We start from the raw sequence: 22,155 nt of genomic DNA, 5'->3' as shown, positions 1-22,155 counted from the left end.
AGTGACTTCATGAACACCATTTGAAGGTTTAAGTGTAAAAAGTCATAATCTAACCAGGTATATTTTAAATATATAGAATTAAGCTGGCCATGCTTTTTTTCTTTCTTCTCCTTTTTTTTTTGATGTGGACCATTTTTCAAGTCTTTATTGAATTTGTTACAGTATTGCTTGTTTTTTTTTATAGTTTGGTTTTTTGGCCCCAAGGCATGTGTGATCTTAGCTCCCCAACCAGGGATCGAACCCTCACCCCCTGCAGTAGAAGGTGAAGTCTTAACCACTGGACGCCAGGGAAGTCCTTTCTTTCTCCTTTTTAAAAGCTCAGTGAAGTTCCTGCTCTTCAAATGACATGGGTCATTGCTACTTTTAATTAGTATAATTTTCTAATATTCTTTTCAAAATTTCTATATGTGTATGATGTATAAACAGCAGTGTTTTTCCTTTTGAGTAATTTTAGATAGAAGTGAAGTTCAGTTATTTTATGAATTTTATTTTCCTTGTATTATCTTCACTTAATTTATAAATTATATAGTGATTTATCCTTGCAGGTAGATGAGCTGAAAGATGAGGTATTTAATAATGCCAATTTTTGGAATGTACTTTTTTCTGTTGGGGATTTTAAAGACATTATCTTCCTCACTCATATGGGTTATAAAAGGCTGAGGCATTGGATGTTTGCCAGCTGATATGAAAGGCATAACAGTGGTTATGACTGTACTATGTATGCTGGTGAATAAAAGACATAAGTAAGGTATCCCCATGAAGGAGTTTACAGTCCAATCTGGGAGACAGTCCACTCAACAGAAATGCAAAGCCATCTCAATTTTCTGGAAAGAAAGGGGAGGCTAGTGCTGAAATCATGAACCCTGAAGTAATTCCATTAATTATTAGCTCTGTGAACTTACACAAGTTACCTAAAATTTCTGGGCCTTAGTTTTCTTATTTGTAAACTAAACATAATAGACTCTATCTCACAGGGTTGTTAGGAGAATTTAAAAAGTTAAGATATGTTAAACATTTATAAAAAGAAACTGGGTAGAGAGTAAATACAGGCACATGGCCTATTTTTATCTGTTTATTTTAAGATAATTTTGTTGAACATACTATAACACATAGTTGGCAATTCAACTGAGGGAGACACTCTGGTCTTGGTAATATCAGAAGAAGTTGTGTAAAACTAACCCTTCTGCTTATAAGAATGATAAATTTTGGGGAAAAAATTTTTAAATTCTCAAGTCATTGGAAAGCAATCAAAAGCAGACAGAAGTTAGAGGGCATCCAACCCTCCAACAAGAAAACTACACTGGTTAAGATTCACATTTGTAAGTCTTTTCCCCCAAGAACACCTCCTAAATGACATCTTATGGGGGGCTAGAACTGAGGCAGAAAGTTGAAGTCCTATCAGCCTGAGGAGTCGTAAAAAGAAAGAGTTTGGAATAGCCAGAGTAGCTGGAAATTGAGGGAAGTAATACCAGAAAAGAGAGAGAGATAGAAGGGGCTGCAAAATATAATGTAAACTCTCCTCAAATCCTTGCTTGACCCGTGAACTGCACATGTGTTACACATGTGCTTGGAAAATCTCCAAAGGATCTAAGGAGAAAAATAGTAGCTGGAGGCTTGAAAGAGCTTAGCAGGGATGTCAGCCACTACCTATTACTAGGAGATAGAGTTTGAAATTTGAATCCGGTCAAGTTAAGAGAATGTTGGTAAACATGTTGTTGGACTTTTCATTGAAAACCTAGAAGGGCCACTGTTTAGGAATAAATACTATGTATCCAGACTAAAAGCATAACCAATATAGGGCATATCCTCATGAAACATGACATTAAATCTCAACTTGGTCAAGGCGATTCACCAGTGATTTAACTGCCTGCTAGTACAAATCTCAATACTCTTCAAAGGAAGACAACAGATTCTAAAATTTTACAATGAAATATCCACAATATCACTATACAATAAAAAATCACTAGACCCACTGGAAAAAATAATGTTATAGAAATAGACCCACGAAGAATACTTATATGGAATAAGCAGACAAGTACTTTATGATAAATATATAGTCTACAGGAAAAATAGGTATATTAAAAAAGGCATGAGGAATTTGAGGAAAAATAAGAAAAATGTAAAACAAAACAAACTGAATAGAAATGCAAGAACTGAAAAATATGAAAGCTGAAATGAGATGAGATTAATAGCAGACTAGACACAACCGTAGAAGCAATATATTTGGCGATAAATCAATAGAAGTCATCTAAAAGGAGACACAAAATGAAAAGATTTTAAAAATGAACAAACACAATGATCTGAGGGACAGTATCAAATAGTACAATACACTTTTAATTGTAGTCCTTGGCAGAGAGAAGAGAGAAAATGAAGAAGGAAAAATAGTTGAAGAAACTTTGGCTAAAAAATTTCTAAATTTGGTCTAAAACAGTAATTCACAGATCCAAGCATCTCAGTCAATGAATATAAAGAAAACTGTACCTAGGCACATCTGCTGAGGTCTTCAGATTAAAAAAAAAATCTTAAGATCAACCAGAGAAAAAAGGAACATTATATATTAGATAAAAATGCTAAGAATTTTTAAAGATAGCTGACATGTCATTGGAAATAATTGAGGCCAGACAAAAATGGAATGATATCTTTTAAGTTCTGGGAAAAAACTTGTTAATCTAGAATTCTGTATTAAAACAAAATCATATTTTTTAAAATGAAGGCACAATAAAGACATTTTCAGGTAAATAACAACTGAGAGAAATTGTTGCTGGCAGATCTGCAGTCCTAGGTATGCCAAAATAGATTTCTTCAGGCTGAAGGAAAATGATCCAAGATGGAAACTTAAAACAGGAAAGAAAAGCAAAGGACATTATTGATATGTAGATAAATATAATGAATATTTTAGTTTCTTTCTAAAATTATTTAAAGTCAACTGAATGTTTATACCTAAACTAATGACAGTGTATTTATTGAGTTTATAATATGGGTAAGGGTACTTTAAACAATAGCAAAAGGATTGGGAGGTCTGTAATGGATTTATACATACATTATGTATCGTGGTGTAATATTAATACTATATTAATATTATTAATATTCAAGGTAAACTGTGCTAAGTTCAGAATGCATGTCCTAATCATGATGGTAGCAACTAAAAGATTACTACAAAGAGGAGTACCCAAAAATTCAGTAATGATGTTGAGTGTGACCATGAGGAGGGAGGTGGATGTTGACTAGTCTTTTTTTTAATACTCTTCTGTAATGTGATTTTTATTTATTTTTGGCTGTGTTGGGTCTTCGTTTCTGTGCGAGGGCTTTCTCCAGTTGCGGCAAGCGGGGGCCACTCTTCATCGCGGTGCGTGGGCCTCTCACTATCGCGGCCTCTCTTTTTGCGGAGCACAGGCTCCAGACGCGCAGGCTCAGTAGTTGTGGCTCATGGGCCTAGTTGCTCTGCGGCATGTGGGATCTTCCCAGACGAGGGCTCGAACCCGTGTCCCCTGCATTAGCAGGCAGATTCTCAACCACTGCGCCACCAGGGAAGCCCTTGACTAGTCTTTATACAGACTTCAAGTAAGTTTTCCTGTTTCCATTACTATGGCTAACTTTCACCTCCTGTCATATATGGTCCATTTTCACGTGAGTTGTGACAGCCTCAGTCAGATAACTTGATTTGCATTCAGGATTCATTCTGATTTGTATGCGATGAACATAAAGTAATGATTGGAGCAGAGATATTTCAGTGCTTTGCCACTGCAAGTGAGATTTACGGTCGGTAATAAAAGTGCAGTGTCTGATACCCAAGGGCATGCTTACAAACAAGACATTATCTATCAATGAGTCCTCATCCTTCAGAAGCAGTTTAATTAAAAGATATATAACCCAGAATCCCGAATGCGTTCCAAGTCAGCAGCATCAAAGCAGAGCCCACAGTATGTGGCTGAAGGTCATCCTCAGGTATATTTCACCAGGAGGCTGACAACAATTGAGGGTAAATAGGAAAAAGAAAAAAAAACACTTGGATTAATATAAGGATTGGCCCATTTTCACAGGAACTGATTTCAGGGGCTTTGGGAAAATGTGAGAGAGTTACCAAATAAATGCAGCTCGGACCAAGGAGCAGTAGGAGAGGTGTTGATTATGGAAGCGACATCTGTGACCTGGGACACAAAGCTGGTCCTGCAACATCTGCTTATGTTCCTGGGCAAGTCATTCATTAGACAGAATGCAGAGAGCATACCACTGATGAGCTGGGGACCTTGGGAAAGTCACCAAAATTCTGGAGGCCTCAATTTTTTCAACTGAAATGAGAGGGTGGGACTGAATGAGATCTGAGGTCCCTAAGATTCTGATTCAGTGCTGCAGTCAGATACAATTGAGGCCCTTTCCAGCACAACCAAGAGCATCCTCCACTAAGCCCTCCTTCTCCTACCCCCCCAACCCTGGTACCTTCAGATTCAGTTTTTATCCTCACTGGCAGGACCAGCTACATAATTTGTGAGGTCTAGTGCAAAATGAAAATGCAAGGCACCTTGTTCAGATACTAATTAGAATTCAGGATGGAGAGAGCAGAGCATGTCTTAGAAGCACAGGGCCTTCTAAATGTGGTACCCTGTGTGACTGCCCAGGTCACATGTCTATGAAGCCACCTCTGCTCCCTGGACTTTGAATATGGAAACTTAGTAGTGACACAGATTATCCCAAATGACAAATATGCAAATATTACATATTGATGGTGGAATATTTATAAACCATAATTATATAAACCTGCCTCCTCCTAGTACAAATTTGACATCTGACATGGTAGAGAAATGGTGATAATGGTTAACCATAATTTTACTGACTGAGTTAATTTAATTACTAGTAATGATATTTATTTTCTAATAGACCTTATTTTTTAGAGCTGTTTTAGGTACATAGTGAAACTGAGTGGAAAGTACAGATATATATATGGAATACGTATTATATGTATCCTGTATACCACTCACCCACCACCACACACATGCATAGCCTCCACTATTATCAACATCACTTACCAGAGTGGTACATTTGTTACAACTGATGAGCCTACATTGACATATCATTGTCACCCAAAGTCCACAGTGTACATTAGGGTTCACTCTTGGTGTCGTATATTTTATGGGTTTAGACAAATTTAATGACATGTATCATATAGAGTAGTTTCATTGACCTAAAAATTCTTTGTGCCCCACTTACTTGTCCTTCCCTTCCCCTTAACCCCTGGCAACTACTGATCTTTCTACTGTCTCGTAGTTTTGCCTTTTCCAGAATGTCATATAGTTGGAATCATACAATATGCAACCTTTTCAGATTGGCTTCTTTCATTTAGTAATATGCATTTAATTTTCTCCAGGTCTTTTTATGACTTGATAGCTCATTTGTTTTTAGTGCTGAATAATACTCCATTGTCTGGATGCACCACAGTTTATTTATCCATTCACCTACTGAAGGGCATCTTGGTTGCTTCCAAGTTTTGGCAACTATGAATAAAGCTGCTGTATACATCAGTGTGTAAGTTTTGTGTGAACATAGTTTTAAATTCTTTTGTATAAATTCCCAGGTATACAGTTGCTGGCTTGTATAGTAAGAGTATGTTTAATTTTGTAAGAAACTGCCAAACTGTCTTCCAAAGTGGCTGTACCATTTTTTTATTCTCACTAGCAATGAATGAGAGTTCCTGTTGCTTCACATCCTCACCAACATTAGGAGCTGTCAGTTTTCTGAACTTTGGTCATTTTAAAAGGGGTGTAGTGGTACATCTTTTCAAATGCTTATTTGCTATTTGCCTATATTCTTTGATGAGGTGTTTGTTCAGCTCTTTGGCCCATTTTAAAAATCAGGTTATTTTCTTATTGTTGAGTTTTAAGAGTTATTTGTATATTTGGGGTAACAATCCTTTATGAGATTTTTTTTTTCCAAATATTTTCTCCCAGTCTGTGGCTTGTCTTCAAATTCTCTTGACTTGTTTCTTGCAGAGCAGAAAATTTTCATTTTAATGAAGTTCAGCTGATCAGTTCTTTTGTTCGTGGATTGTGCCTTTGGTCTTGTATCTAAAAAGTGTCATTGCCAGACTGAAGGTCATCTAGATTTTCTCCTGTTTTTTCTTCTAGGAGTTTTATAGTGATACTGGCTTTCTTTTAACCTGTATAACTTGTCACCATACACACAGTGCTTCTCACCTAACACAATTATATTGGATTCTTAGAATCCAATGAAAAATACAGTTATTTTCCAGGTTAAGAAAATGAGGCACTGAGACAGAACAATGATTCAGAGCCATCTCTTTTTACTCTTGGTCCAGTTTTCTTTCTTTGAGACCATGATATCCCACTACATCATCTCCCTGAAATAAAACTTGATGGAACACAAAGACACTTTTATTTAGAAAGTTCAAACGGCTCTGGGTGCAATTCCTTATGGAAGATTGATTTGGCTCTTTTGTATAAATAGAACTGGTACAGCAGATACCATTCAAAAGAACCTTTATGAATACCAACCATATGCTAGAATAGCCTTGGCTGCAAGGTCTTTTGTGATTTCTTTTTTTTCTTTTGTTGAGTACAGAGGACACTTACCTCTGCTGTGAATGACTTTCACCCCCCCACTTTGCATTTCTTGCTATTGAACTAGAGTAATGGGGTCTTTAGTTATGAAAATCAGGGGTTTCTAAACCTTACAATAAAATTGCTGTTTCAAGAATAAGATGCATTTTTCCCAAATAATATTGAAACTGTTATCTGCTTGATACTATACTCTGCCTGTCTCTCATTTTATGTTGGGGGTTGGGGTAGGTAGAGGAGGATAGACTGATGAATTAATACACGGGGTTAGGAGTTCAAATTCTAGCTCCATACTTACTAACTGTGTGATCTTTGGCAACTTACTTAATCATCCTGTGCCACTAAAATACTGGAAAATATTTGTACCAACAAAAAAGGATTATTGTGCTGAGTAAAAGAAATATAAACCACATAGTTTGCTCCATAAAAATTAGATAATAACAATTTATTATTTTAGGAAGTAAAGTGAAGAGTTGATAGAACAGTGTTTTATGAGTGATTTTATTAGCAACTTGGTGACACACTCCAGGAACTAGCATGAACAGTATGCAAAATGGGGTTATAGTGAGATGGCAAAAATGGAATGAAAATGATAAAAACAGAATTTAGGGGAAAATGTTAATAGTAAGGGAACTAACAAGAAACAACAAGCACACAAAAACAAAAAGCTCAATCAAAACAAAAAATATCTGAACTAAGCTTCAGAAAAGTAAAATTAGCCAAATCAGATTATATAAGACAATAAAAAATACAACCTTTAATTCAATTACTTTATTTACCCAGAATATGCATTATACTGAAAGGCAGATTAAAACTAATGTAAAATGGGTTTAGAAACTGTTGAAAACAATTAAGGTTAAGGTAATTTGTAGCCAAGTTCAAATTTGTATGGTTACAGTTTTGCTTTATGTCAGTGCACTCTTAAAATATCTATTTGTAGCATGTTGCAAAATAGTAGATGACAATTCTCTTAAAATAGTTATTTAGTTCAGGAGAAAGTAAGCTATAAGCTTATGAATAAGGTATGATCCCTGCCTCTGGGTGGTCAGGCATATAAAAGTCAATAAATATTTATTGAATTTAATTGAAACATGTAGAGGTACAGGTAGAGGCCTTCTCAGAGGACTTTTGGTTTGGTGACCATAATATACTGTTAGCCTTGAATTTACTTATGTTGCTATGTTACCAAAATAGTGTCTATAATTTATTCCTTTTATAATCACAGGGTAAAGATCCTTAGCAATCACTTGGTCCTTGTCATCTCGTGTCCAAAGCTTGTTCATCCTCCACAAGGTTTGATTCCCACTAGAAATCTATTTATTGAGTCCATGCTTATTCTCCTTCACATCTAATCCTTGTTGTTTGTAATTTGGGAAACTTAAACACTGTGGAATGTGCCTGCTATGATTTTCATGACTACCCTCTGCAGCAGTGCAGACAGCAGGCGGGCAGAGAGGCTTGAGGACCCCTGCAAGCTGTCATGTTCTTCTCCTCTTTCTGTTATTTAGGTGTAAATTCACCAATATTTTCTATTCTTCCTTTTTTTAAGTGGTGGCATAGCCTCTCTCTTCAAGGCCCCATTTTTCCTAGAACAGAATACAGTATTTTCAGTGCAGTCTGATATGGACAAACTATAGAAGCATTATTAATTCTCTCATTCTGGGCACTATTCTTTAACAGCACCTAAGATCACATTAATATTTTTGACAAGCACATTACATTATTGATTTATTTTAAGTTACTGTATATCTTTGTGCCTCAGTTTCTTCACCTGTAGAATGGGAATGCCAATAAATTTACTTTAAGGGTTTTGTCCAGAGTGAATGAGTTAATGCTTTTAAATGATTAGATACTTTAAATGATTAGAGCAGTGCCCAGTACATGGTAGACCCTTCATATATGTTAGCTGCTATTATTTTATGATTTTTATTATTATTCTTACTAATGGTCAGTTAAAATTCCTAAGTCTTAATCATATTGATGTTCAATCACATTCTTCTCATCCATTCTAATGGGGTTTTTGTTTTTATCTTTAAGGGAAAGATTTGGATTTACTAAATATAATCTTGTTAAAATTCCATTATGCCATGTTATCTAAATCAGGATACTCTTATCCAATTCATGCTGTGTTCTTCTAGGCTGTGCATTATTTCACATGTGATAAGTGCAATCTGTGTGTCCCAGGATGTTAAATCATTGTTAAAAGTGTCAGATTGGTCCCTGCAGTGGACCACTAGAGATGTTGCTCCAGGTTGACACTGATTTAATAATTAGTTTTCTTTGGAGATAGATGCCCAATCAGTAAAGAGCTGACTGGAATTTATACCATTCAGCCTGTATTCCATGCACAATAGATCCTTCATCCAGGAACATGGTGTTGATGAAGGAAGAGCCCCTGCCTTCAGAGGAGCTCCGCTTCTGCCTGAGTGCTCACAGATTTTCAACTGTGGCTCTGTGATCTCTTTGGCAAGTTCTTTCAGTACCTGATAATGTAGTTAGAACAACAAAGATCCTCTTACCTCACCTGAATATTTCTCTGTTAATTGTGTTTTTAAATCTCTCAGGGTTTCCTCCCCTGTTTCCCAGACCACATAGGCAGATTGGAAAGAACAAAACTATTGCTTGAACACACAGCTTCTGCAGTGTTGTGAGCATGTTTGGGACCTTGTTTCTCATTCTGGTGTAGGGCTGGGGTGGGACAGATGGGTGAAATAGGGAAACTGTAGTATACTTTTCGCCTGGGATATTCCTCTTTGCTATGGCAGAGGAAATTGCATAGGGGCAGGGCTAACTGGGAAGGGCTAAGGATTGAAATTAGATCAGTTCATTGAGGGGCTCATTATCACTGCCTTCCCTCCATCTTCCAAAAGGAGAATCCTGGTGTGGTTCTGGAAATGCCTCCTGGTCTGTGGACATCACTAAGCCTGTCACAGTAACCCCATTCCTGTGATCAGTGATTGGCTCAGACATGAGCATGAGATGCATAGTGTGGGACAAAGACCAAGTGAGAAGAATTGTGTCCTAAACAAATGTAAGAATTACTACTATTTTCATTTTGGAGAAAAAACAGATGGCAAAGATATCAGTGTTTCTACTCAAAATCCCACAACAAGTAAAGCAGAAAGAATCAGTCTACTCTTTAATCTTGAGTATTGAGCCATTATTTTCTTTTCCAGTGGCAGCAATTCAGTGAACCTTCCATTTGAGTGTAGTTTTATGGACAATTAACTGCTTCTGTTAATTGATCTAGGGGAAAGAGATATAAAAAAATTGCACAACATTTTTACTTGAACACTTCACTTGATTTTTTTTTTTTTTTGCGGTACACAGGCCTCTCACTGTTGTGGCCTCTCCCGCTGCGGAGCACAGGCTCCGGACATGCAGGCTCAGCGGCCATGGCTCACGGGCCCAGCCGCTCCGTGTCATGTGGGATCCTCCCAGACCGGGGCATGAACCCGTGTCCCCCCTGCATCGGCAGGCGGACTCTCAACCACTGCGCCACCAGGGAAGCCCTTCACTTGATTTTTTTGGTGGGTTTGGCTAATGAACCCTTTTGAACAAGCCCATTGTGATTCTCTTTGCTAGTACCTTTTATTTCATCCCCAGCAGTTACCACAGCCTGAAATTTTCTTGCTTGTTTGTTCTCTGTCTCCTCCAGCTAAATGTGGGCTGCATGAAGACAATGGTATTGTCTGTCTCATATTCCAATGCCTGGAATAGGTAGTTGCTTAATAAATATTCACTGAATGAACAATCAGATTTTCTAGCCATCTCTATTACATCAACATGTAAACTATGCAAACACATTTTTTAAGTGCATTCTCTATTCCTGGCATAGTGGTAAACAAAAGAGCCCTATGTGATTCTTAATTTTTAGAAGGGAAAAGCAGAAAAGGAAGGAAGGAAAAGGAACGAAGGAAGGAAGAGAGAGAGAGAGATGGAAAGATGGAGAGATGGAGGGAGGGAGGAAGGATGAAGGAAAGAAAGGGAAAGCAAAGGAAAAAGAAAGAAAGAAAATAAGAAGGAAGAAGGAGGGAAAGAAGGAAGAAAGGAATGACTATGACAGTTCTGGAGGCTCAGAAGTGCAAGATCAAGATGCCAGCCAATTTGTTTCATGGTGAGAGCTTTCTTCCTGGCTTGCAAATGGCTTCCTTCTCCCTGAGTTCTCACATTGCCTTTTCTTGCAGTGTGCATGTGGAGATCTCTGTCTGTCTCTCTCACTCTTCCTTTTCTTATAAAACCACTAATCCCATCATAGGGACCGCACCCTTTTGACCTTATATAACCTTAATTACCTCTCAAAAGTCTTATTTCCAAGTACCATCACATTAGGGGTTTGGGCTGCAGCATATAAATTGGGGGTGAGGGACGCATTCAGCTCACAAAGGAAGGAAGGAAGGAAGGAAAGAAAGAAAGAAAAGGAGGAAAGGGAGAGAGAATATGAAGGAAGGAAGGAAAGAGGTAATTTGAGAAAGCATTAAGTGCTATGGAGAAAAATAAGACTGAGCCATGTAATGTGACTGGAGAATTATGTTAAATTTGGTGGTCACATGGCCTCTTCAAAGAGGTGACATTTATTTAAGATTGATATGTAAAGGTGAGCAAGAAGAGAGTTCCAAGCGGAGCGGTAGGTAGTCCAATGGTTCTGAGGAGGAAACGGCTCACGGTGTTTGAAGAACTGAATGCCAGTGGGGTGAGCATGGTAGGTGAAAAGATGGTGACGAGGAATAAGGTTAGTCACATTGATGGGAGCTCCATAAAACAAAGATTTGTAAGTCGTGGTTAAGAAGTTCTAATTTATGCTGAGAGTATGGGAAGCCAATGAGAAATTTTTAGAAGAGGAGTGAAACCATCTGATTAGGTTTTTTAAAGTTCGCTCTTTTGGTCATGAGGCAAATGGATTGTAACTCGGTAAGAGTGGCCTCAGGAGACCAGTTTAGAAGCTATTGTATTAGTTCATGACTAGTAATGATGTGTGGCACCAAGGTGGTTGTAATGAGGATGGGGAGAAATAGATGTATAACAGATGCCTTTTGAAGGGTGAGTCAATTGAATTTGCTAATAGATAGACATGGGGCTTAAATGCAAAAAAGGGACATTACTGCTTAGATTTTTGGCTTGAGCAAAGAGCTTCAAAGCTGTGAGAAAAGTCAGGTGTCTTGATAACTTCCTCTGCAGTTCTATTCATCCAGGCTATGAATTATCAAGACCCATTACCTCTTGCAATCATTACTGGTACCTTATAATGCTTTTTTAAGGAGTTTCTTCTAAGTTAGAGTCAGGAAATATTCAAGATAGGACATTCTATGAATACTAATTGATTTTTTCCTCCATTAGTTAATTATTTTATGAATTAGCAAAAAAGTTCAAAAATAGTGATTAACATAAATTTAGGGGCCTATCTGCAGATTCTGTTATTGATTCTTGAATTTCATGACCATGGATAAAAAGAGATAAATCTATTAATAAATAATTTTACTTTTGTGTATCTATATATATACATACTGTATGCATATATATGTATGTGAATATTATTTTAAACTCAACAGTTCTGATAGCAAGATGTTCAAATATGAATTTTTAGTATAAGGCACTTAAAAGCCCTCGAATGGAGTATTTCATTATTGATACAATTTAACTGTATTATCTATATTATAGCTTATGTATTGTCACTCTGTGAAAAGCCAGTTTAAATCATTAATGAAAACTCCAGAGTTTTCCACCATTAACATTTCTTTCAATATACTCATTCTTTTTTTGTTTGTTTTTTGTAGGGGTAGGAAGAAGAACAAAAACAAAACAAAAAGGCAGTTGAGACAATAGTCTTTTCTCTTTTGTTGATAAATCTAGCTGACCTTTTTTTTTTTTTTTTTTTGTACGCGGGCCTCTCGCTGTTGTGGCCTCTCCCGTTGCGGAGCACAGGCTCCGGACGCGCAGGCTCAGTGGCCACGGCTCACAGGCCCAGCCGCTCCGTGGTATGTGGGATCTTCCCAGACCGCGGCACAAACCCGTGTCCCCTGCATCGGCAGGCGGACTCTCAACCACTGTGCCACCAGGGAAGCCCAATCTAGCTGACTTTTAAAGTGAGTGCTCTAAATTGGATTCTTTCATTTTTAAATATTTCTATTCTAAATTGGCAGACACCACGATTATTAGCTTTTTACAGAGAAAGAAAAAGAGTGCTATAATTACCTTAATTTTATTTTTTTGCCAAATGAATTTCTACTTTATTCACTAAGAAAATTGTACAGCCCCCACCTCAAATTTATTATGTGTGCTATGTGTTTTAAGACCTTGCACATCACACCTCACCCATCCCAACCTCTCCCCATGTCCTACAGGATAGAGAACACTCTGGAGCTTGGCAGGCAGTCACAATGCTTGACCTTTTGTTCTTCAACTTTCTGTTCCTCTGGGATCCTTTTCATTTCAACCAATTATCCTCTTTGCTGTGTGTTGACTCTGATTCTTGAGCTCCCTTTTTTGTGTGGTTTCTAAGAGTATTTCACCACATATGGTTCTGTCCCTCCCACTTCACACATATCTAAGTTCTTTTCATCATTTTAGGCTCATTCTTTCTAAAGTTTTTCTTGAACTTTGGTCAACTGAACTTCCCCCCTTAATTTACTTTTGGTAAATTCATACTCCCTTCACCCATTATTCCCACCCCCCCCCATTTATTAAAAATAAAATAAAATAAATCATAACAAGCATCAGTAAGTAAAGAGCTAGTAGCTTAATGGCAAAGAGGCATTTTTTTCCAAAAAATACAAATTTGGTAATATTTGACATTTAGTCTGTGTATCTAGATTGTTGGCCATTTGAAAGGGCAATAGAGTTCCTATTAGGTTTGACCCTCAGATGATGGCTTCAGGAAGATAAATTCTGTTTTCAAATAATGTCATCATCTGGACTGCATGTGTCATATCTTCTGGTTGCCAACAACAAAAATATCAAAGGAATTGTAAATTTCATGAAGGTTAGTACTATTTTTATCCTGCCACTACTGTACCTTAATTGTTTAGAAATGTACCTTCCATGAATGAATGAAAAATAACAAAGGGAATTTATTATATTTTAACAGAAAAAAAGAGCATTGCAGGGGTTAGTGTACTTGTTTTGTGATTGCCTTCAATGTGTCAATCAAGAGATTGGGATTATATCAGGCCGGATTGTTGCTTTCAAGTCATAGAACCTTCCTTTGATTGATTTAAGCAGAAAGAAATTTGGTGAAAGGATATTGTTTGGGGTATTCAGTGCTCACAGAGTCAATGAGAAACTGGAGGACCCAGCTTGAAAAGGAGCAGGAACCAAGATACCTCTAGATGGTCATGGCAGCCAAAAATGCAGATGCCTTCTAAAGACAGGAAAGTAGAGCAGAATGGATACATGGTCCGGGTTTGAATGAGAAAAGTCACAGCTGAAAGGTACAGAATCTGCCCAGGATCTGCCAAGCAGCAAGATTACATGCTAAGTGTTGAGGACAAAGCATTTCAGGATGTATCCCTCTCTTTGCTAGATTCCTTCCAGTTTTGGTGCTGTGGCCCAAATTAATTGTCCTTATTATTCTTATAAAGAGGCCTTTTTCTTATTACGGGAAAAGTATGTTTGCCTCATAGATGAGCTACTTCTAGACTAATAAACTATGCCAGCTGATGATATTTTATTGTTGTTTACTATGTTTGTAAGTTCCACAGGCATGGGGAAACAGATATCATGAATATCTATCATAAGAACTGAGTAGATATTTATGAATGAATCTTGATAATGTAGGATGTGAATTTTGTGGTTTTAACACCTATCCCTTTGGGGTTTCCTATTCTGATGCCAGAAGAGACAAGTTCTCTCATTTTGGGAGCCTCACTACCTGGGATGATGTAAGCCGAAAATCTCTATAGCCATGGCCAGACTTCTCCTGCCCTCACCTATAGGATGAGTGTCCATAATGGTGGAAGAGAACCGTGTAAAGACATAGAAACAGAAAAAGGGGAGAGAGAGAAAGCTGCTATGAAAGTTATAATTATGGGATTACCTAAAATTTTAATGTTTTTTAAATGTTTCCTTACGTTAGTTTGGTTAGCTTTTTGATTTTTAGGAATTTGTGCATTTTATCTAAATTTTTAAATGCATTGGCACACAGTTGTTCAAAATAGCCTCCTCTTAATCTGTTTTAAATTTTTTAAAATTTTTATTTTTCTAATTTAAAAATTTTATCCATTGTTTTAGATTCTAGTCCCACACAGGTCATTACAGAGGGTTGACTGGAGTTCCCTGTGCTATTCAGTAGGTTCTTATTAGTTACCTATTCTATATATAGTAGTGTGTATGTGTCAATCCTCATCTTCCAATTTATCCCCCCCGTCCCCATTACCCCCTGGTAACTACAACTTTGTTTTCTACATCTGTGACTCAACTTTTGTTTTGTAAATAAGTTCATTTGTACCATTTCTTTACATTTCACATATAAGCAGTATCATATGATATTTGTCTTTCTGTCTGACTTACTTCACTCAATATGACAGTCTCTAGGTTCATCCATGTTGCTGCAGATGGCATTATTTCATTCTTTTTTATGGCTGAGTATTGTTCCATTGAATACATGTACCACATCTTCTTTATCTGTTCCTCCACTGATGGACATTTAGGTTGCTTCCGGTCCTGGCTATTGTAAATAATGTTGCAATGGACATTGGGGTGCATGTATCCTTTTGAATTATGGTTTTCTCCAGATATACACCCAGCAGTAGGATTGCTGCATCATATGGTAGCTCAATTTTTAGTTTTTTTAAGGAATCTCCATACTGTTCTCCATAGTGCCTATACAACAGGAACCTCCATACTGTTCTCCATAGTGGCTGTATCAGTTTACATTCCTGTCAACAGTGTAGAAGGGTTCCCTTTTCTCCACACCCTCTCCAGCATTTATTGTTTGTAGATTTGGTTGATGATGGCCATTCTAACTGGTGTGAAGTGATACCTCATTGTAGTTTTGATTTGCTTTTCGCTAATAATTAGTGATGTTGAGCATCTTTTCATGTGCCTCTTGGCCATCTGTATGACTTCTTTGGAGAAATGTCTATTTAGATCTTCCACCCATCTTTTGATTGGATTGTTTGTTTTTTGATATTGAGCAGCACGAGCTGTTTGTATATTTTGGAAATTAAGCCCTTGTCAGTCGCTTCATTTGCAAATATTTTCTCCCATTCTGTGGGTTTTCTTTTAGTTTTGTTGCTGGTTTCCTTTGCTGCGGAAAAGCTTTTAATTTTAATTATGTCCCATTTGTTTACTTTTGTTTTTATTTTCATTACTCTCAGAGGTGGATCAGAAAAGATCTTGCTGCGATTTATGTCATAGTTTTCTGCCTATGTTTTCCTCTGAGATTTATAGTATCCGGTCTTACATTTAGATCTTTAATCCAGTTTGAGTTTATTTTTGTGTATGATGTTAGAGAATGTTCTAATTTCATTCTGCTCCATGTAGCTGTCCAGTTTCCCCAGCACCACATATTGAAGAGACTATCTTTTCTCCATTATATATTCTTGCTTCCTTTGTCGTAGATTGACCATAGGTACATGGATTTATTTCTGGGCTTTCTATCATGTTCCATTGATTTATAAGTCTGTATTTGTGCCAGTACCATACTGTTTTGATAACTGTAGCTTTATAGTATAGTCTGAAGTCAGGGAACCTGATTCCTCCAGCTACATTTATCTTTCTCAAGATTGCTTTAGCTATTCACAGTCTTTTGTGTTTCCTTACAAATTTTAAGATTTTTTTTGTTCTAGATCTGTAAAAAATGCCATTGGTAATTTGATAGGGATTGCATTGAATCTGTAGATTGCCATGGGTAGTATAGTCATTTTGACAATATTGATTTTTCCAATCCAAGAACATGGCATATCTTCCCAGCTTTTTGTGTCATCTTCTCTTTCTTTCATCAGCTTCTTATAGTCTTTGGAGTACAGATCTTTTGGCTCCTGTGGTAGGTTTATTCCTAGATATTTCATTCTTTTTGATGTGATGATAAATGAGATCCTTAATTTCTCTTTCTGATCTTTCATAATTACTATTTAGGAATGGAAGAGACTTCTGTGTATCAAGTTTTTATACTGCAACTTTACCGAATTCATTGATGAGCTCTAGTAGTTTTCTGGGAGTATCTTTAGGAATTTCTATGTATAGTATCATGTCATCTGCAAACAGTGACAGTTTTACTTCTTTTCCTGTTTGGATTCCTTTTCTTTTTCTTGTCTCATTGCTGTGGTTAGGACCTCAACAGTATGTTGAATAAAAGTGGCTATAGGGGACATCCTTGTTTTGTTCCTGATCTTAGAGGAAATGCTCTCAGCTTTTCACCATTGAATATGGTGTTAGATGTGGGTTTGTCATAGATGGCCTTTATTATGTTGAGGTATGTTACCTCATTACACAATTTCTGGAGAATTTTTATAATAAATGGATGTTGAATTTTGTCAAAAGCTTTTTCTGCATCTATTGAAATGATCATATGTTTTTTCTTCTTCAGTTTGTTAATGTGGAATATCACACTGATTGATCTGCAGATATTGAAAAATTGTTGCATCCCTGGGATAATTCCCATTTGATAATGGTTTATGATCTTTGTAATGTATTTTGAAATTCAGTTTGCTAGTATTTGTTGAGGACTTTTGCAGTGATGTTGGCCTGTAGTTTTCTTTTTTGTAGTATCTTGTATGGTTTTGGTATTGGCCAAATACCAAATAGTGGCCTCATAGAATAGTGGCCTCATAGATAGTGGCCTCATAGAATAATTTCGGGAGTATTTCTTCCGCTCTAATTTTTTGGAATAGTTTTAGAAAGATAGGTGTTAACTCCTCTCTAAATGTTTGATAGAATTTGCCTGTGAAGCCATTTGTTCCTGGACTTTTGTTTGTTGGGAGTTTTTTACCCACAGTTTCAATTTCAGTACATGTGATTGGTCTGTTCATATTTTCCATCTCTTCCTGGTTCAGTCTTGGGAGTTTGTACCTTCTAAGAATTTGTCCATTTCTTCTAGGTTATCCATTTTATTGGCATATGGTTTCTTGTAGTAGTCTCTTATGATCCCTTGTATTTCTGTAATGTCAGTTGTAACTTCTCCTTTTTAATTTCTAATTTAATTGATTTCAGCCCTCTCCCTTTTTTTCTTGATGAGTCTGGCTAAAGGTTTATCAATTTTGTTTATCTTTTCAAAGAACCAGCTTTTAGTTTCATAGATCTTTTCTATTGTTTTCTTTGTCTCTATCTCATTTATGTCTGCTCTGATCTTTATGACTTCTTTCCTTCTACTAAATTTGGTTTTGTTTTTCTTCTTTCTCTAGTTCCTTTAGGTGTAAGTTTAGCTTGTTTATTTGAGATTGTTTTGTGGTGTTTCCTGAGGTAAGCTTGTGTTGCTATAAACTTCCTTCTTAGAACTGCTTTTGCTGCACCCCATAGGCTTTGGATCATCGTGTTTCCATTGTCATTTGTCTCTAGGTATTTTTGGATTTTCTCTTTGATTTCATCAGTGAGCCATTGGTTATTTAGCAGCATATTGTTTAGCCTGCACGTGTCTGTGCTTTTCACAGATTTTTTTACTTGTAGTTGATTTCTAATCTCATAACATTGTGCTCGGAGAAGATGCTTGATATGATTTCAGTTTTCTTTAATTTACCGAGGCTTGCTTTGTGGCCCAGCATGTGATCTATCCTGGAGAATGTCCCACGTGCACTTGAAGAAAATGTATATTCTACTGCTTTTGGATGGAATGTTCTATAACTATCAATTAAGTCCCTTTGTTCTAATGTTTTATTTAAGGCCTGTGTTTCTGTGTTGATTTTTTTTCTGGATGATCTGTCCATTGATGTAAGTGGGATGTTAAAGTCCCCCAGTATTATTGTGTTACTGTTGATTTCCCCTTTTATGGCTGTTAACATTTGCCATATATATAGAGGTGCTTCTCTGTTGGGTGCATACATATTTACAATTGTTATGTCTTCTTGGATTGATCCCTTGATCATTATGTAGTATCCTTCTTTGTCTCTTGTAACAGTCTTCATTTTAAAGTCTATTTTGTCTGATATGAGTATTGGTAATCCAGCGTTCTTTTGATTTCATTTGCATGGAATACTTATTTCCATCTCTTCACTTTCATTTTGTATGTGTCCCTAGATGTGAAGTGGGTCTCTTGTAGACAGCATATATATGAGTCTTGTTTTTGTATCCATTAAGCCACTCTATGCCTTTTGGTTGGAGCATTTAATCCGTTTACATTTAAGGTAATTATCTATATGTATGTTCTTATCGGCATTTTGTTAATTGTTTTGGATTTATTTTTGTAGGTGTTTTCTCTTCCCTTCCTGTTTTGTTCTCTTCTCTTGCTATGTGATGACTGTCTTTAGTGTTGTGTTTGGATTCCTTTTCCTTTTTTGTGTGTATGTGTATTGTAGATTTTCCCATTAGGTTTTGATATAGCAGTCTATATATGTACAAGATTGTTTTAAGTTGCTGTTCTCATAATTTAAAATTCATTTCAAATATCTTGCATTTGTACTCTCTTTCTCTCAAGATTACCGGTTTAGATATTATATTTGTGTGTGCATGAGTTCCTACCTTTACTGTATGTTTGTCTTTACTGGTGAGCTTTCCCATTTTGTAATTTTTTTTGTTTCTGCTGGTGGCTTTTTCTTTTATGCCTAGAGGATTTCCTTTAGCTTTTGTTGTAAAGCTGGTTTGGTGGTGCTGAATTCTCTTAGCCTTTGCTTGTCTGTAAAGCTTTTTATTTCTCTGTCAAATTTGAATGAGAGCCTTGCTGGGTGGAGTATTCTTGGTTGTAGGTTTTACCCTTTCATCACTTTAAATATATCATGCCACTCCCTTCTGGCCTGCAGAGTTTCAGCTGAAAAATCACCCAGTAATCTCAGGGGCATTCCCTTTTATGTTATTTGTTGCTTTTAATATTTTCTGTATGTCTTTAATTTTTTTCAATTCAATTTATATGTGTATCAGCGTGTTCCTCCCTGTGTTAATCCTGCCTGGGACTCTGTGCTTCCTGGACTTGGGTGACTATTTCGTTTCTCATGTTAGGGAAGTTTTCAGCTATTATCCCTTCATATATGTTCTCAGGCCCTTTCTCACTCTTTTCTCCTTCTGGGACCCCTATAATGTGAATGCTGGTGCATTTAATATTGTCCCATAGGTCTCTTAAACTGTCCTCATTTGTTTACATTCTTTTTTCTTTATTCTAATCCATAGCAGTGATTTCCCCTATTCTGTCTTCCTGCTCACTTATCTGTTCTTGCACCTCATGTATTCTGCCATTGATTTCTTCTAGTATGTTTTGCATTTCAGTTATTGTATTCTTCAACTCTGGTTGTTCTTTATATTTTCTAATTCTTTGTTAAAATTTTGTTTTAACTTCTTGCACTGTGCATTCATTCTTTTTCTGAAATCTTGGATCATCTTTTTTTTTTTTTTTTTTATGATCTGGCCTTGCCTGCCTCTCTAACTTCATTTCAGGATGAAGTTTGTAAACCACATCAGGGTTTTTTTTTTAACATCTTTATTGGGGTATAATTGCTTTACAATGGTGCGTTAGTTTCTGCTTTATAACAAAGTGAATCAGTTATACATATACATATTTTCCCATATCTCTTCCCTCTTGCGTCTCCCTCTCTCCCACCCTCCCTATCCCACCCCTCCAGGCAGTCACAAAGCACTGAGCCGATATCTTTGTGCCATGCGGCTGCTTCCCACTAGCTATCTTCCTTATGTTTGTTAGTGTGTATATGTCCATGACTCTCTCTCGCCCTGTCACAGCTCACCCTTCCCCCTCCCCATATCCTCAAGTCCGTTCTCCAGTAGGTCTGTGTTTTTATTCCTGTCTTACCCCTAGGTTCTTCATGAAATTTTTTTTTTCTTCTTAAATTCCATATATATGTGTTAGCATACGGTATTTGTCTTTTTCTTTCTGACTTACTTCACTCTGTATGACAGACTCTAGGTCTATCCACCTCATTACAAATAGCTCAATTTCGTTTCTTTTTATAGTTGAGTAATATTCCATTGTATATATGTGCCACATCTTCTTTATCCATTCATCTTGGATCATCTTTATGATCATTACTCTGAAGTCTTTCTCTGTTAGATTGCCAATCTCCACTCCACTAGTTGTTCTTTTGGGGTTTTATCTTTTTTATTCATCTGGAACATATTCCTCTGATGTCTTATTTTATTTAAATTTCTGTGTTTTCCCAGTTGGTTCCACAGGCTGCTGGATCATACATAGTTTTCTTGCTTCTGTTGTCTGCCCCCTAGTAGGTGAAGCTGGTCTAGAGGCTTGTGCAGTCTTCTTGATGCGAGGGGTCGGTTCCTGCCCACTGCTGAGTGGAGCTTGGTCTTGGCCCTCTGGTGGGCAGTGCCATGTCAAGGGTTGTGTGTAGAGGTAGTTGTGGGCTCAGGAGCTCTTCAGGCTGCCCATCTGTTGATTGGTGGGGTTGTGCTTATGCCCTTTTTGTTGTTTGGCCTGAGGAATCTCAGTACTGAAGCCTACAGGCTGTTGGGTGGGGCCCTGTTTTGGTGCTGATGACCCAAGCAAGATGTCTGCCTTCTCGAGGGTTCATGTGTCTGAACAGTACCCGAAATTTCCACCACCAGTGTCCACATTTCCAGGGAGCACCACAGCCATACCTCACCTCCCCACGAACCCCTCCAAGACTAGTGGGTAGTTTGGGCCTAGGCTCCTGTGAAGACACTGCCTTTGACCTGGGCTCTGGTACGTGTGAGACCTTGTGTGTCTCCTCAAAGAGTGAAGTCTCTGTTTTTCCCAGTCCTGTGAGCTCCTGCAATCAAACCCTGCTGGCTTTCAAAACTAAATGCTTTGGGAGCTCTTCCCCCTGATGCCAGATACTCAGGCTGGGGAGCCTGATGTGGGGCTCAGAACTGTCATGCCTGTGGAAGAACTTCTTCAGTATAATTATTCTCCAGTTTGTAGATGGCCCACCTTTGGGGTGTGGTATTTGATTATATTGCGAGTGCACCCCTCCTACTGTCTTGCCGTGGTTTCTTCTTTATATTCTTGGATATAGAATATATTTTTTTGCAGGTTCCAGTCTTTTTTATTTATGGCTGTTCAGCAGTTGGTTGTGTTTTTGGTGTATTCGTGGGAGGAGGTGAGCCCATGGTACTTCTATTCTGCCATCTTTTTTTCCTCCAGAGATTTATGTGAACTTTGCCAAACAGTAGCTTCTGGGGCTGAAGGTGACGGCCAGGAGGACACTCAGCAAATGGTTGGTACAAATGGAAAGGCCCCTCATTAACCACACAGCTGCTAGTTTGCATTACCACCAGCAACTCGAAACTACAGCCAAGTAGTTGGCTGACTTAACATGGAGGCTGAGAAGCTTTTTCTTGCAGTACTGATGAAGAGATTAATAAAAAGGACATGGCCCTTGTAGCTGAGTACAGTGAGTTTTCATCCAAGTGGCCTTGTGTTCTTCTCTTAAGTTTGTTTAAGATATTCTCTCCTACAGGGACAGAGCCTGTCCACAGGCCTGCTACTGCTCTGTCTCTATAAGTTTTCCCCTCAATC

General features: G+C 37.4%; 1 protein-coding gene across 9 annotated transcripts in view; it reads left to right on the top strand.

Moving 5' to 3' along the window:
* RGS7 (regulator of G protein signaling 7) overlaps nucleotides 1-22,155 on the top strand; it is a 603,142-nt gene that overhangs the window by 151,746 nt on the left and 429,241 nt on the right. The window lies entirely within an intron of this gene.

The sequence above is a fragment of the Orcinus orca genome, chromosome 1, assembly GCF_937001465.1.
Source record: "Orcinus orca chromosome 1, mOrcOrc1.1, whole genome shotgun sequence".
Taxonomy (NCBI): domain Eukaryota; kingdom Metazoa; phylum Chordata; class Mammalia; order Artiodactyla; family Delphinidae; genus Orcinus; species Orcinus orca.
The sequence above is the reverse complement of the archived record's forward strand: the minus strand, read 5'-3'. Positions and strand labels throughout refer to the sequence as shown.